The sequence below is a fragment of the Helianthus annuus genome, chromosome 2, assembly GCF_002127325.2.
Source record: "Helianthus annuus cultivar XRQ/B chromosome 2, HanXRQr2.0-SUNRISE, whole genome shotgun sequence".
In the NCBI taxonomy this organism is placed as follows: Eukaryota; Viridiplantae; Streptophyta; class Magnoliopsida; order Asterales; family Asteraceae; genus Helianthus; species Helianthus annuus.
Window position 1 is genome coordinate 161,945,091 of NC_035434.2, and position 11,630 is coordinate 161,956,720.

Genomic DNA, 11,630 nt, shown 5'->3' on the forward strand with positions numbered 1-11,630 from the left:
CCCGAATGCATCTATGTTGTATTAAGCATCGTGAATGAATAGATGAAAAAGTAAGAGTAGAAGTGGTCAAGTTGTAGTTGGAATGAGAAAGGTTTCGGGGACGAAACCTCCTTTAAGGGGGTAGACTTGTAACACCCCAAAAAATGTTAGTACGGTAATAAATGAAAATAAACAAAGAACTTAACATAGTCAATGAAATATGACAAAACGGTAGTTAGTTTATGAGAAAGCCTAAGTTAAACACTCTTTCTAAGTGGGAGGGTTTAATGTGTAAATAATAAACAAAAGGGTTTAAACTAATAAATCAAAAGAAAACACCCATATCTGGGTGTTTGGTCGATCGAACAAAGGAGCAGGGAAAGAGGGTGAAAACCCTAGCTTCATGAATCAAGCAATTGAATGCTTAAATCAAAAGAAAATCTGATGCATGAGCTCAAATTTCGAATAGCAAGTTCCAATTTGTGAAGTGGTAAGCTTAATTTTCTGAAATTATGATTTGTAGAATGAGGGGTTCAACCCAATCTTTATTTCTTGTATCAAAGGTGGGAAATCTGAGTTAGAATCGTCTTCTAGAACAAGAATCATGTTGATTTTAGGTTGTATGAAGGATTGTAGAGAAAACCCACTTTGTGAAAATTGTGTTATGAATAGGATGATCATAGGGATTATAATCATATGTAATCTTGATGTATGATCTTGCTTATAATACTTGAATGCTAGATAAATTGATGTAAAATTAGAGAATTGTAAGAACTTGATTGATTATTGATGACATACAAGATGAACTAGTAAAGTCATGCTTTGAATGCTTGTACATTATGCTTTATTAATGTAACGCACACTAAGTGTTTGATGAAATGCTTAAGAGAATAAATGTGTAAAAATCTGAAAAGTTAGTGATAATATTGTCACTTGAAAATGAGATATTTATGTAAATGATGAAATGAAAGTGTTGGGCTAAATGAATGAATGCGTTTAATGTAGGCGTGAAAGAAGAAGGCTCAAACACTAAGAAAATGGGAGGCTCGCAAGATCGAGGTACGTTAGTGTACACCCTATTTCTATTATGTTGTTATATGCATAATAATCTAAATCGTATTGTGTTGTTATGTTAAAATTTTGATGTATGAAATCTATGGTGATTTGGAAGTGAAAATAAGATCCGTCATAACGGATGGTGAGAAATGATTAAGTTACGAAAGGGAAGGCATTATACCCGGCTCTTCCTAGTCGAACCGGGTATGGAAAGTGATATACTACGAATGAAAATCTACTCAATCCGTCTCTCTCGGATTGAGTTGTAAGTGTAAGAATATGCTCGTTCGTTATAAACGAATCGAATGAAAGTTATGTTAAAGATGCTAGAACCCGTCACGAGCGGGTATGTTAAGAGAAGGACGTTTGGTCTCTTCATTGAGTCGAGAATGTAATGAACCGTCCAACGGTTAGTAATGTAAATGAATGATGTAAAATTTTGTGCTAGAGATGAATCGATTTATTAGTTATTAGTGTTAGTGACAGAATACTAACTTATTTGTTTATGTTGAATGTAGATAAATCCTCAATCTAGGCGGTCGGACGATTTGGAGCGAGCACATGCACACTTAATGACCATTAAGCGCTTCCGCTATTTCATATTAATGGTTTGGGTCAAAAAGCTTGTTTTGTATGTCCTTGTCAGTAGTTGCACTTTTTAACACTTGATGTTATGGTTTTTAAGTCGTGTTTAGTCGAACGGGTTGTAGAAGTATTTGTTTTGATAATGGTTAAAACAGGGATATGCTCGTCTTATGGACGGGTCATGCCCAAATTTTGTTAAAAATTGTGCATTAATGATATTAGTATCGTTACCTTAAATTGTGAAAAGTTTGGACATCTAAAAGTTTATGTTTCTAGTGTCTTTTGGATGTCATTTCTATTAGACGCAAATGCGGGACTTACAGATGGAGATCAATCCGATTCCAGAAAGGTTAAAGGAAGCATGCCTATGCAAGGGATTTGGATCCACTCTTACTGGATCAGCTCTCAAATGGCTGCTAAGTCTTCCCCCTTACTCTATTACTTCATTTGCTAACCTAGTTAACTTATTCAATAATCAATTTTCTTGTAGCAGAAAATTTGAACGTTTGACTAGTGATTTATATAGGATAACTCAGGGTCATAATGAATCATTAAGGGATTACATAACCAAATTTAGCAAAGAATCCTTGGACATTCCCAACTTGGATATAGCCACGGCTGTTGAGGCCTTCAAAATGGGGTTGCTTAGGGATTCATTGTTCTATGATGATCTTGTTATGACACCATGCAGGAACCTAGACGAAGTAAGGAATCGGGCACTCAGGTTCATCCGGCTAGAGGATGACAAGAGGATCCAGGAGAGACAAGCAGGATCCTCAAAACAAGAAAAGCAAGGATCCTCTTTCAAAAACAACAAATTCAAATCCTATAACAGAACTGACAACCAGAACGTGCATGCTGTTGACCAAGAAGAGGATGATGAGGATTATCCTCCGATTTCTGAATATTGTTTTTCCGTTGATAACCATGAACTAATCCTTGCAATGCAGAATCTCGGAGAAAAAGCCAGATGGCCCAGAAAAAGTGACAAACCAGCCGCAATTAAAGACAAATCAAAGTGGTGTGCATACCATGAGGATTTTGGGCATTTAACAGAAGAATGCATCGCATTGAGAAAGGAAATTGGATATTTGCTGAGCAAGGGGCATTTAAAAGAGTTGTTGGGAAGAAAAAAGCCAAGGACTCAGGATCCTGAAAGGATCCCTGAAAAAGCTCCAGCTCCTCCGGCAGATGCACAAGTGATAAACTTTATTTCTGGAGGATCAGACATCTGTGGTACATCCTTCTCAGCAGCTAAAAGGCATGCAAAGGAAGCTAAAATGGATAATGGAGAAAGACCTATTCGAACATCAAGTGTCTCGGAAGGAAAAGTGATAACCTTTGATGAGGATGATCGCGTAGACATCCAGGATCCTCATCATGATAGTTTAGTTATTACTCTCTTTATTTCTAACCATTTTGTCCGCAGGATCCTTATTGACGGAGGAAGCTCAGTAAACATCATCCAGCTTGATGTTCTGAAGAAAATGGGTATCCCTGAATCAGATATCACACCAAGATCCTCCGTGCTTGTAGGATTTAGTGGAGAAACTAAGAGAACCCTGGGGGACATCAAACTCCCAATTTATGTGGAAGGATTACATAATTATCAAAAATTTTGTGTTATTAACTGTTTATCTTGTTGTAATGTTATCCTTGGCAGGCCCTGGATACACGATATGAAGGCAGTCCCATCCACCTACCATCAGTGTGTGAAGCTCCCTAGCCCTTGGGGAATAGTGAAGATCGATAGTGATCAGCAGGAGGCTAAGGATTGTTACACCTCATCAATGAAACCAGCCTCGAAATCAAGGGAGCAATAGCAATTAAAGTATCCTCCAAGGAATGTCTTGGAGGCAAGAGAGCAGGATGTGGACGAAATCCTCATGGATCCTGATGATCCTGAATCCAAAATCTATATCGGATCAGGGATCCTTGTCAAGATGAAAGAAGACCTCGTATCCTTCCTCAAAAGAAGAAAATCTACCTTTGCATGGAAACATGAGGATATGACAGGTATATCTAAGGATATTATCACTCATAAACTTGGCATTAACAGGTCATTCAAACCAATCCATCAAAAAAGGAGGAAGTTTGCACCAGAAAGAAATGCCATTATCCAGGAAGAGGTAGAGAGATTGCTACGAGCAGGTATGATTAGAGAAGTAAAATATCCAAGATGGCTGGCCAATGTGGTTGTTGTTCAAATGAAAAATGGAAAGTGGAGGGTATGTGTCGATTTCACTGATTTAAATAAGGCATGTCCCAAGGATCCTTTCCCATTACCCCACATTGACTCCATGGTGGATGCAACGGCGGGTCATAAACTGTTAACCTTTATGGATGCTTCATCTGGATTCCAACAAATTCAGATGGAACCATCTGACCAAGAGGATACGACTTTTATGACCCCAACCGGTTTATATTGTTATATTGCTATGTCGTTTGGATTAAGGAATGCAGGTGCAACATATCAAAGACTGGTGAATATGATGTTCAAGGATCAGATTGGACAAACTATGGAGGTGTACATAGATGATATGGTGGTAAAATCCATAAAAGCTGAGGATCACCTAAGAGACTTGGAGGAAGCATTTGATATCCTTGACAGATATAACATGAAGCTTAATCCTTCAAAATGTCACTTTAGTGTAAAGGCAGGTAAATTCTTAGGATATATGTTAACCAAGCAAGCCCGGAACAAATCAAAGCATTAGTGAATATTAAATCTCCTGCCAACGCTAAGGATGTGCAAAGGCTAACAGGCAGGATAGCAGCTTTAAACAGATTTATATCCAAATCCTCAGAAAAGTGTAAAGAATTCTATGATATCCTAAGAAAGAACAAGAAATTCGAATGGACTGAGAAGCATGAAAGTGCTTTACAAGCCCTCAAAGAATACCTGTCCTCAGCTCCAGCGTTGATGAAACCAGAAAAATGAGATGTGTTATCCTTATATCTTGCGGTATCCTCAAAAACAGTAAGTGCAGTCCTTGTTAAGGATCATGAAGGTACACAATATCCTGTCTATTATGTAAGTAAGAGTTTACTTGATGCTGAATCCAGGTATTCACACCTTGAAAAACTTATTCTTGCACTAATTATGGCATCTACTAAACTAAGACATTATTTTGAAACCCATGTTATTGTTGTTAGAACTAATTTTCCAATTAAGAATGTCCTCAGGAAACCAGAAATGTCCGGAAGGATGGCTAAGTGGGCAGTAAAGCTGAGTGCCCATGATATAAGATATGAGCCTAGAACAGCCATCAAATCTCAAGCATTAGCAGACTTTGTGGCTGATTTCAGTAGTGATTTACAAAAGGAAGCCGAATTGGAAGTCCAGCAGCTGGATGAGGCCAAGGATCCTTGGATACTACATACTGATGGATCCTCAAATGTTAAAGGCACGGGGCTTGGTATACTACTAAAATCGCCACAGGGGGACATAATACCCCACTCCATAGCTTGTGAGTTCCAAGCCACTAACAATGAGGCTGAATATGAAGCCTTGATTGCTGGTTTGCAAATTGCTAAGCATATGGGGATCAGGTATCTTGAGGTATACGTGGATTCATTGTTAATCACTAATCACTTTAATGGATCCTATGTTGTTAAAGGTGAAAAACTAACCAAATATTTAGAGATAGTCAAAGAATTGGCACTCTCCTTTGTTTTCTTTAGTTTGACACAGGTACCAAGGGAAGAAAATACAGAAGCTGATGCATTGGCTAATCTAGGATCATCCTTGAAGATCCCAGAGGATATAAGTATCCCCATCATCCATATCCTGACCCCTGCTATTAAAAATCAAGTGACCATGGAAATAGAAGAGGATTCTGCAATGATCCCTAGTGAGGATACTCAATCCTGTTCAGGATCATGGATCTCACCAATCATGAGATACTTACAACACGGGGAGATTCCTATAGGAAAAAACCCTAGGGCTTTCAGAATTAAGGTATCTCAATTCACAATCTTAAATAATATGTTGTATAAGCGATCTCTTGCAGGACCATATTTGAGATGTATCGAGGATCCTGAAGTTCAAGAAGTTTTAAAAGACTTCCATGAAGGAGATTGCGGAAACCACACTGGGGGCAGGGCATTGTTCTCAAGGATCTTAAGGACAGGATACTACTGGACAACTATGAAAAGGGATGGTGTGGAGTATGCTAAGAAGTGTGATCCTTGTCAAAGACACAGCAATATCCTTCACCAGCCGGCTGAATTTCTACATCCTATACCCTCCTCTTGGCCATTTATGAGATGGGGGATGGATATAGTTGGCAAGCTCCCTAAGGCACCTGGTGGAAAAGTGTTCATGCTGGCTATGACTGATTACTTCTCCAAGTGGATAGAGGCTGAAGCCTTTGCCCAAGTCAGAGAAAAGGAAGTTATATCCTTTATTAAAAGAAATATTATAACTAGATTTGGCATTCCTTCTGAAATTATATGTGATAATGGTTCCCAATTTATTGGGAGCAGAACTACTAACTTTTGTGACAGCTAGGGGATTAAGATGATAACATCAACACCAGTCCACCCACAAGCTAATGGTCAAGCAGAATCATCCAACAAGATCATCATCAACAATTTGAAGAAGAAACTTGGATCCAAGAAAGGGAAATGGGCAGAAGAATTACCTTATTTGCTTTGGGCTGATAGGACAACCCCCAAGAATGCTACTGGTCAAACACCATTCTCTTTGGTATTCGGGGCAGAATCAGTGATCCCAACAGAAATGGTGGTTCCAACAGCTAGAACAAGTACCCGTGATCCTGAGGAGAATGATGAAAACCTGGCTCAAGACTTGGATACTATTGAGGAAATCAGGGATCTGGCTAGGATAAGGATAGCTAGCTACCAACAAAGAATGGCTGGTGCTTACAACAAAAATGTCAGGATAAGGAAATTCCAAGTTGGGGATATGGTATTGAGAAAAGCATTCCAGAATACCACCAATCCTGCTGATGGGAAATTGGCACCAAAATGGGAAGGCCCTTATTTGATTGAAGCCGAAACAGGAAAGGGGCCATATAGATTGCTAACCATGGAAGGTAATTTGTTACCAAGAGCCTGGAATGCTGTCCACTTGAAGAAATATTTCATGTGAGCAGGATCCTCCTAGCACATATGATCCTTACATTAGAAGTATCCTTGAAGGATCCCAGAGGTGTCAATGATCCTTACCCTGGTAATGTCCTAATCTTGAACTATTTCATTTTCTTATTTTCTTATTTAAGGATAAGGATCATGTATCCTTCATCCTTCTCTCACAAGATTTTGAGTTCTGATAGTCCAGGTATCCTTAGCGTATTGTTGATAATCTTCAGAAGCAATTCAGATCCTTGGGTTCAACCCCAGTTGTTTGGGCTTGTCCCCAGTTATCCTTGGGCTTGTCCCCAGTTTCGCCTGTAGCGCACGATGATCCTGGTATAGTTCAAGTCTTTGGGACCAGTACTCGCTTTAGGGGCTGATAATTCCATCGTACTGGCTATACCTAGGATCCTACGTATAATGGTAGGCGTACCATACATCCGTTCCTAAGGTTTCTAACGTTTTCACGTTAGCTAAGGTTTTGGCATTATCATGTCACTAAGTTTGGATAGTCGCCAGTAAGGGCCATACTCCAGTTCACCTATGATCTTTGGGCTTGTCCCCAGTTATCCTTTGGGCTTGTCCCCAGTTATCCTTTGGGCTTGTCCCCAGAATTGTTGGGCTTGTCCCCAGTTACTAACTTGTCTCTTATATTGGCTTAGTCCCAAGTTATATTCTATTTTCAGGTTTTCGAAGTTATCCTCAATCCTTATTATCCACTAAGGTTTTTCTTATGGTTATCCTGATTATAGTGTTAAAGGTTAGGATCCTAACTTGGATTCTCAGGTATGATCCTTAACTGTTTTGATTTTATTCATTATTTTGAATAACCCCTGCACTTTGACAACTGAACCAATGATCCTTAAAATTAACTACTTTTCGGAAGTTTTCGACTATAGAATATTTGATCTTGGATCATATCCTAAATTTCTTAAACATAATTTGCTTAACTTTTCTTACTCAGACAAGTATAAATCGAAACAATTGAAAGTTTAAAGGATATACAAGGATAACATCACAAGATAAGTCAAAAGTTAAAGTTTTATTCATTCACAAAATATTTAACCCTTTAAAGTTGTCAAAATTGCCAACACACGTTTCTACCAGCAAAACGTGGCCCGTCCACATGGGTTGGCAAAGGGTGTCCATTGTTCATGCGGTCATAGCAGTGAAGGAAATAAAGGTCGACAGGATAACAAGTGGCTTCATCCCCCAAACAGAGGATCCCTCCACCACCTATTATCCTACCTATTGTTCAAAGGATCATAGATCCTTACCCTAAACACTATTGTTCAAAGTACAAACCATCAAACTATTCAAACAAACAACCACCAAACAAAAAAAATTGGGCTCCGGCTAAGTCTCGAAATTTCCATCATCGCCCAATCCTGCAGCTCAATCCTTCGCTGCACCATCACCACCAGCTCCGCTTGCCTCACCACCTTGGTCCTTGCCAGTGCCTCCACCCTCAAGCATCGGGATCTCCTCAGCCTCTTCATCATCCTCCAGTTCATCCAGCCTAGCCTTCCAGCCTTCGACATCCCAGGTGCTCTTGTCAAAAGCAGGATCCTGAGCTTCCATGGCCATTTGCAGCTGGATCTTGTACATAGCTATCGCGGCAGAGACCTTGGCATCTTGGGTGATCTCGTGCTTCTCGTAGTCGAAGTTGACCAGCATCTTGGCGGCTTCCCCCTTGGTGGCCTGAAGCTCCTTCTCAAGATCAGTTATCTTGAGATCCTTCAACACACCAACCTGTTGAAGGTCAGCAATCTGGCGATCCTGATCCTCAACGTGGCCAACATATGTCTCTATCTCAGCAAATTTCTACAAGGAAGACAAGGAATAACATCAGAAACAAGTAATCCTCAAAACTAGCAGGATACATAAGCAGGGACAGTGATCCTTACCTCGTTGAAGTAATCCAGACACTGTTGGCGGAGCAGGGGCAAACCTTGCAAATCCTCAGCTTCAGAGGCCTTTCTCTTCTTGCCTCCCTTTCCCCTGATAGGTGCCTTGGGGATAGAAGCACTTGGGCTAACAGGAGTCTTCTTCCTTGAGGATTTGACATTAGTAAGATCGGTGATGCTGAACTTCGAAGCTGACTTGGTGGATTTTCCAGCACCTACACAACCAAAATAAGATAAGTATGTTAACTTAATTTGAATTCCCATATAGAATTACTCTTTAAATAAGTGTTTTGGTCAAAAATAACACAAGGATAATGTAACCAAACTTTATGTAAACGGGGTATGATGCTTGGTTAATTATGAAAGTAAAGGATCACTTCTGTGATAAAGATGCAAAGACACAACGATTTATACGAGGAAAAAGCCCTTGATCAATATATGATCTCCGGCATAAAAAACCTCGGGTGATGGCAACTACCGATCACCAAACTTCAATATAAGAACAAAATGATTACAACTTCGGATGATAATGAGCTGAGTACAAGGATCACTATTGTTTCGAATGTCTAAGTGTGTGAGAGTTGCGTTGTATATCGTGTGTCCCCTTCCAAATGATGGAGAGTGGTATTTATACAAGTGTAGGTGACCTATTTTAGGTAAAAGGACTAATTATCAGCTCATTACCCCTTTAGAAATAAAAGACAATCTAGCCTAAATTGCTGCCTATGAATCAAGCCATGTTTCCATATCCTGTGCAACGTCTATCTCCGATTAAGCTCTTGCCATAATTGTGAAGACGCGTCCCTTGATCATGATGCTTAGAGCGTATCCTGCTAGATATTCCTGCAAAAATAACATTGCATTAAGCGAAGATGATCGTTAGTATGAGGATCCTATAATGTCCCATGATCCTGATCCTGAAGTCCGGCTGAGGATCACTGTCTGCCAAAGAAACAAGGATCACTGGTTAGGATCACGTGTAAGGATCACCTATAATAAAAATCCAGCCCTAACAATTGCCCCCAAAATATAAGGAGTTTATTGTAAATTGACGAGTTATATTTTGTTTCGATCTTATCTCCAACGGGCGACTCCGAATAACTAGCCGTTACACATGGACTAGCCGTTGTGATCATTACGTCATAGATGTGACAATCCCTGCAGATCATGATTATAAATAGGAGATAGGGTGAGGATCAGTTTGTATTTAAATTCAAGATACACTCCCTTTATATTCTGCACCGAAGATTGATCAGGTATTCTTCTCTTTCTCTCTTTCTTTTCTCTTTGCTCTGTTTTCTGCTTCTACTCTGTTTCCGTCTCGTCACAAACATGTTGCTCCGGAATTCTCCACACAAGGATTCCAAGAAGGATAGTCCCTTAAAAAGCCAGGGGATTATCAAGGATTCTCCTACGGAGAGGTGTTGCTTTACTGATGTTCACATAGACAGAATTCGTCATTGCTTTCCGACGAATGTTGTTTTCAAGTCCTTCACACCTACCGCTCTGAGTGACTCTGTTTCGGATACCTGGGTGGCTTTTCCTGCTACTCCATTTACCATAGGGTATTCATATCCTTTTCCATTGTTCACCCAATCTTTCTTTTCCTTAACCGGCATCTCATATATCCAAGCTATGCCGATGATCTGGAGGGTTCTGTATACCTTCGAGAGGATCATCGAGCAGGAAGGGATTGATCTGGGGCTGGCGGAGTTAGCTGAGTTTTACGATCTCACCACCTTTGGTTCTCATCGGTATTTGTTGAAACGGAAAGCCGGGGAGGATCACCCTGTCTTCAAGGTTACTAAGAACGATACAAACTGGAAGCGTCGCTTTTTCTTTGTTAGGAGGGATTCCATCCCAGATGGGAAGGATTTGCCCAAGGAATGGGCCACTCATGGTAGGATAGAGGATCCTCGAAGGATCACTATCAGCCCTGTCTCATATAATGAGGATCACTAATATCTCTTTTTATCCCTTGTGCAGCTATATCCATTGCTCATCTGAAATTAAGCCCTGCTGCAAAAGAGAGAGTCCTAGCTTTTAAAAAGCTTAATCCTGAAATCAGAAGTTTCCAAGTCACCGTCCAAGATTCTCAAGAAGTATCCTCTGCATCTGCCACTATGTCAAGTAAGTATCCTTATAGAAAATAAATTAAATGTAGGATTGTTTGATTAATAAAGCAACTTATCTTGTTTTTGATTGTGTAGGTGCTGGAAAGTCTGCTAGGTCTGTCAAATCTGCTTCTAAATTCGGGATAGATGATCTCACCAACGTCAAGTCTTCAAAGAAGAAGGCTCCTGCTGCCAGTCCTTCGGTCTCAGCCCCCAAGGCACCTATCCGGGGCAAGGGAAAAAAGAGGAAAACCTCTGAAGATCTCCAAGGATTTCCCCTCCTCCGTCAGCAATTCCTTGACTACGTGAATGAGGTAAGGATCACTGCCCCTGTTGGTTATCCGTTTCGGATATCCTGTTTGTGTATCCTGTTTCTTTGAGGATCATCCGGTTCTGGACTTACCTTGTTTCCCTCTTTGCAGAAACTTGCCGAGATCGAGACCTATCTTGGCCATGTTGAGGATCAAGAGAGCCAGATTGCCGACCTTCAACAAATGGGCGTGCTTAAGGATCTCAAGATAGCAGATCTTGAGAAGGAACTCCGGGCCACGAAGGATGAGGCTGCTCAGAGGTTGATCGATATGGATAACGAGAAGCAGGAGATCACCCAAGATGCCAAGGTCTCCGCGGCAATTGCTATGTACAAGATACAACTTCAGATGGCTGAGGAGGCTCAGGATCCTACCTTTGACAAAAGCTCGTGGGACGTTGAAGGTTGGAAGGCAAGGCTGGCGGACCTGGAGGACGAGGATGAGGCTGAGGAGATTCCCATGCTGGAAGGTGGTGATGCTGAGAAGGATCAAGGTGGAGATGCTGGTGGTGATGAAGCAGCGAAGGTGTAGGCTGCATGATTGGGCGATGATGGATATTTCGAGACTAGGCCGGAGCC

The 11,630-nt window shown here is 40.6% G+C and overlaps 1 long non-coding RNA gene across 1 annotated transcript; it reads left to right on the forward strand.

Annotated features, from left to right (window-relative positions):
* The first annotated feature begins 323 nt into the window (after positions 1-323).
* Positions 324-1,629, forward strand: LOC110907308. Its single transcript, XR_002573940.2, has 3 exons — positions 324-469; positions 985-1,038; positions 1,554-1,629. It is a non-coding gene; the product is annotated as an uncharacterized LOC110907308 (long non-coding RNA).
* Positions 1,630-11,630: the final 10,001 nt, after the last annotated feature.